Source organism: Primulina eburnea, chromosome 13 (assembly GCF_022965805.1).
Source record: "Primulina eburnea isolate SZY01 chromosome 13, ASM2296580v1, whole genome shotgun sequence".
Lineage (NCBI taxonomy): Eukaryota > Viridiplantae > Streptophyta > Magnoliopsida > Lamiales > Gesneriaceae > Primulina > Primulina eburnea.
Window position 1 is genome coordinate 11,212,280 of NC_133113.1, and position 5,446 is coordinate 11,217,725.

Below are 5,446 nucleotides of genomic sequence, written 5' to 3' on the forward strand. Positions count from 1 at the left end.
TTCGGCTAAAAATGCTTTCTTTTTCACATTCAATTTTCTTTTCACAGTGCACAAGTCTTTCAAAAATTTGGCATATGATGGTACCTGTTTTATTGCATCTAATAAAGGAATATTAACTTTTACTTGTTTAAAAATATCATATATATCAGAATTTAAATTTGATTTTTTTGTATTTTTCAATGCATGCGGGAATGGTGGTGACACTGTCTGTTGAACCTCTTCTTCGCAAGTTATGGGTTCCACTTCCTTACCCTTTGGAGTTGATTTATCATCATCTTCACAAGGTTCAAGAATGGATTCCTTCACAACCTCTGCCTAATCCCAAGGATCATCAATTGAACCTTTTTCATTTTTTATCACTGTGATGCCAGATTTTTTTGGAACTACTTGTGTTGGGCTTACCCACTTACTATCAGAAATAGGGTAGATAATCCCAACATCAAGTAGTTTGAGAACTTCAGTTTTCACAACATCTTTCATGTGTGGATTTAATCTCCTTTGTGGTTGTTGAGAGGTTTTTGCATTTTCTTCTAAGTGAATTTTGTGAGTGCAAATTAGTGGATTAATGCCTTTGATATCTTTTAGTGTCCAACCAATTGCATTTTTATGTCTTTTAAGCATATCAACTAATTTACCTTCTTCATCACTTGCTAGTTTGGAAGAAATTACCACCGGATATGTTTCATCTTCTCCAAGAAATGCATACTTCAATTCTTCTGGCAAGGGTTTTAACTCCAGTATGGGTGGTTCGTCTTTGTTCTCATATTTTGCATCAAATTCTTTCTCTGATCCCGATAACGAGTGATACCTGATAAAATCATCAAGATCAATTTCAATATTTTCTTTAACAGTTTCAATTGAACAAATATCTAATTGATCACGAGTACTCCCTTCTTGAATGTTTTCTTCCACAAGAGTTTCAATAAGATTTTCATCTTCACTTTCATCTCCTTTGTCATGTGGTTGCTTACAAAGATTAAAAACATTGAGCTCCAAGGTCATGTTACCAAATGACAACTTCATTATTCCATTCCTGCAATTTATAAGAGCATTAGAAGTTGCTAAAAATGGACGACCCAGAATTACAGGAATTGCATTACAAGCTTCAATAGGTTGTGTATCTAAAACTATGAAATCGACAGGATATACAAAGTTATCAACTTGGACCAACACGTCTTCTACCATACCTCTTGTCACTTTAACAGATCTATCAGCAAGTAAAAGTGTTACCGAAGTAGGTTTTAACTCGCCTAGATTGAGTTCTTGATAAACTGAATATGGAAGTAAATTCACACTAGCTCCAAGATCAAGCAATGCTTTTTTAATCTTTCGTTCTCCAATAATACATGAAATAGTAGGACAACCAGGGTCTTTGTATTTCAAAGTATTATTATTTTGAATGATTGCACTTACTTGTTCGGCTAAAAATGCTTTCTTTTTCACATTCAATTTTCTTTTCACAGTGCACAAGTCTTTCAAAAATTTGGCATATGATGGTACCTGTTTTATTGCATCTAATAAAGGAATATTAACTTTTACTTGTTTAAAAATATCATATATATCAGAATTTAAATTTGATTTTTTTGTATTTTTCAATGCATGCGGGAATGGTGGTGACACTGTCTGTTGAACCTCTTCTTCGCAAGTTATGGGTTCCACTTCCTTACCCTTTGGAGTTGATTTATCATCATCTTCACAAGGTTCAAGAATGGATTTTTCCACAACCTTGCCACTTCGAAGGGTAATAACAGATTTTACCTGATCCATCGGTTGATTTCCAGAAGTTCCAGTTTGTGAATGATGATCCTTGGGATTAGGCAGAGGTTGTGAAGGAAATTTACCTTTTTCATGAACATTAAGTGCAGATGCAAATTTGGCAAGAGTATCTTTCAAATCTGTCATTGTTTGAGCAGTTTGAGTATTGATAGACTCTTGCTTTGCAATGAAAGAATTCAATGTATCTTCCAAATTTCTTTTAGGTGGAGGAACATAAGGTGCATAATTTTGAAAATTTTGTTGATTTTGGAAATGTGGTTGTGAAAATTGTGCAGCATTATCATTCCTCCAACTAAAATTTGGATGATTTCGCCAACCTGGATTGTAACTTTGAGAAAATGGTTCAAAATTTGGCCTTTTGAAATTGTTCAAAACATTGGCTTGTTCATGGAGACATTCTTTAAAAGAGGGCAAAGTGGGACAATCTTTTGTAAAATGATCACTTGTATCACAGATGTGACACACAATTTCTTGAACAGATTTTAATTGACCATTCTTTTTCAATTCAAGTGCCTCAACTTTTCTTGCCAAAGAGGTAAATCTAGCTTGAAGATCATGTTCATCTTTGAGAGTGTACATACCTCCACCAGATGTAGGAGATTGAATCTTGTTTGATGGTTCAATTGTACCTATCGTGTCCCAATTTTGAGCATTTTCAGCTAATGAATCGAGATACTCAATTGCCTCGTTTGGATCTTTATCTTCAAATGTTCCATTACACATAAATTCAACCATTTGCCTATCTTTAGGTGTTAAGCCTTCATAAAATTGAGAAACAACTCTCCAAATTTCAAAACCATGATGTGGACAAAGATTAAGCAATTCTTTGTATCTATCCCAACACTGATAAAAAGTTTCTCCCTGTTTTTGAGTGAAAGTGATGATTTGCCTTTTGAAAGAATTTGTTCTATGAGATGGAAAAAACTTTTTCAAAAATTGTTGTTGCAAATCATCCCAAGTTCGAATGGATCCCGATCTAAGATTTTGTAGCCAAGTTTTAGCTTTATCTTTTAAAGAAAAAGGAAAAAGCTTAAGTCGAATGGTGTTCATGCTACAATTTAGATCATTATATGTGTTGCACACTTCTTCAAATTCTCGTAAATGCATGTATGGATTTTCAGAATCTAAGCCATGAAAGTTGGGTAAAAGTTGGATAATACCAGGCTTAAAATTGAAATGAGATGCATCAGGGGGAAAAACTAGACATGAAGGTGCACTAGTACGTGTAGGATTCATGTGATCTCTAAGTGTTCTTCGTCTATCATGATCATGTTGAGATTGAATTTCATCTTCATTTTCTTGAATGGGTTCTTCCGCCATGTTTTGAAAAAATAAAGGGTTATTTCGAATGAGTCGACCACTAAGTGTACGTGACCAAATGCTCATGCAAATGCAAAAGAAAAGAAGAAAAACACACAAAAGCAATAAGAATTCAAAGAAAGAAAAATAAAATTAAATAGACTTGAAATTAAATTATACTTCCCCGGCAACGGCGCCAAAAACTTGTTGCGACTTTGATTGTTGCACTCCCAAGAGCAGGTTGTCCACAAGTAGTATAATTCGATGAGTCCGAGTATCGTATCCACGAGGAAGCTAAGGTAATTACAAGTCCACTACAATGTCTTTTTATTTATTTTTTCTTTTAGTTGTTTGAATCTTTAATTGGTAATATTTTTAATTGTTCAAATTTATATTTAAGTAATTGAGATTAAAGGATCCACTCTTGGTATTATAATAAAGTTAACATTAACGAACAATATTGAAATCCACTTAATAAAATGGTTCCAATATATTAAATAATCATATTTATATTATGTTATAAATTATTATCTTATAAGTATATAATATATACCAAAACTTATAAATGTGGTCAAGTATTTATTGTGCTATATATATTTGTAAACACTAAATCAAGGTTCCCACTTTAAATGGTTGGTAAAACCAAACAAACATTTAAATGGTACCAATAAATTAATACTATATAATATATTCATATATAATAAATCAAGGAATCCAAGTTAAATGGTTGGTAAAACCAAACTAACATTTAAATGGTTCCAAGAATTTAGTGTAACATATAGCAACAATAAATCAAAACTCCCACTTATAAGTAGGGTATAAAAATGCTTAAAGAAATAAATATAACATAAACAATAAATAATGATTAAATAATATAAAACATAGATTCTTACCTTATAATAACCTTATTATCATGCCAAGAGCTTCACCTTATCATCTCAACTTTAGGAAGTTAGCTATTCATTATTCAAAGTGTAAAACTTTGAATATGAAATTAACATGCTAATTATATTTAAATGAAGAAATAAAAGAAAAATATAGAGAGAAATATTATGAACTCAAAGATTTGTTCATAGAATGAGGGATATCTCAATACATTACAATGCACCCCTATTTATAGCCAAATTTGGGGAGACAACCACAAATAAAATATTATTTTTTACACATAAGTCTTCATTGGTGTTCCAAGAAATTAATATTATATTGCACATCACTTTTGACAAGCATCTTCTCCGAATTTTCTTCTTCACATAAAATGAAACATGTGGATAATTGAGTTGTCTAGTTGTGGTATTTTTTCCAGAATATTTGACCAAGTAGTTTGAGAGATATGGTCAAAATACTAGAGCATGGTAAAACTGCCACTCCTTCGGTAACTTTAATTGTTGCTTAATTTGATCCCAAATGTGAGAGGATTTTTATCTCATGCTTGCCACCAATATTGTAGATATTAACATCAACTTTCTACAGGTCCAAGAATCATCTTAGTCCCATTTGCAACGCCAAGGTTATTCTTGTTTTATCGAACCTGTAAAAATAGTAAAAACTTATAAATACACAACAACTTATATTTTATACAATTTATTATAAAACATATAATATTTAAACATTTAATAAAACAAAAACTATATATTTATATTATAAAACATTTAATTAATATACATTTTTTTTATCTTTATCACACTCCCCAACCAGCTTATTGCTAGTCCCTAGCAATTTAAGCGTTAATAGCAACACAAAACATATTGATTAATTTAAATAGAAATGTAATCAAAACTATCTAAGTGTTTAAATTAAATTTGAAAACTGTCAAAGTTATATCAAGATCATTATAATTATAATTTATGAAATAATCTGAGATGATCAATTCAAAGCTTATTTTCAGGTAGTTAAATGTACATGGCCTTCAGAAATTCCTAGTAAGAGTCTCAACTCCATATCCTCACAGGTTAATAAATGTTTCAATTTATGGGAACGATTTCTCTCATGGAGTTGGAATACAGATAAATGCTCAGGAAAATGGTTTACAAAATGCAGACAGACAAACGAGCCAAACTAATCAAAAGATAGAAAATCCATTGATTCAAAATCTAGTTGTTCTTATTATATATTTTTTTTCCTGATATTTTTTTTTTCATAACATCACGGAATCAGACTAAATTTATGCTTCTTGACCACATATTTATTTAATTTGTACAATAAATTTCTCTTTTTTTTTTATGAGAGATATATGGGTCGTAGCATATAACATAAATCTTCAATATCTTTCTTTTTGTATTTTTCTCTTTTTTTTTTTTCAGGAAATATCAATTTTTTTTTTTTAAAATAAGAACTCGAGATCTAAACAATAGATAGTCTCTCTCATGATCAA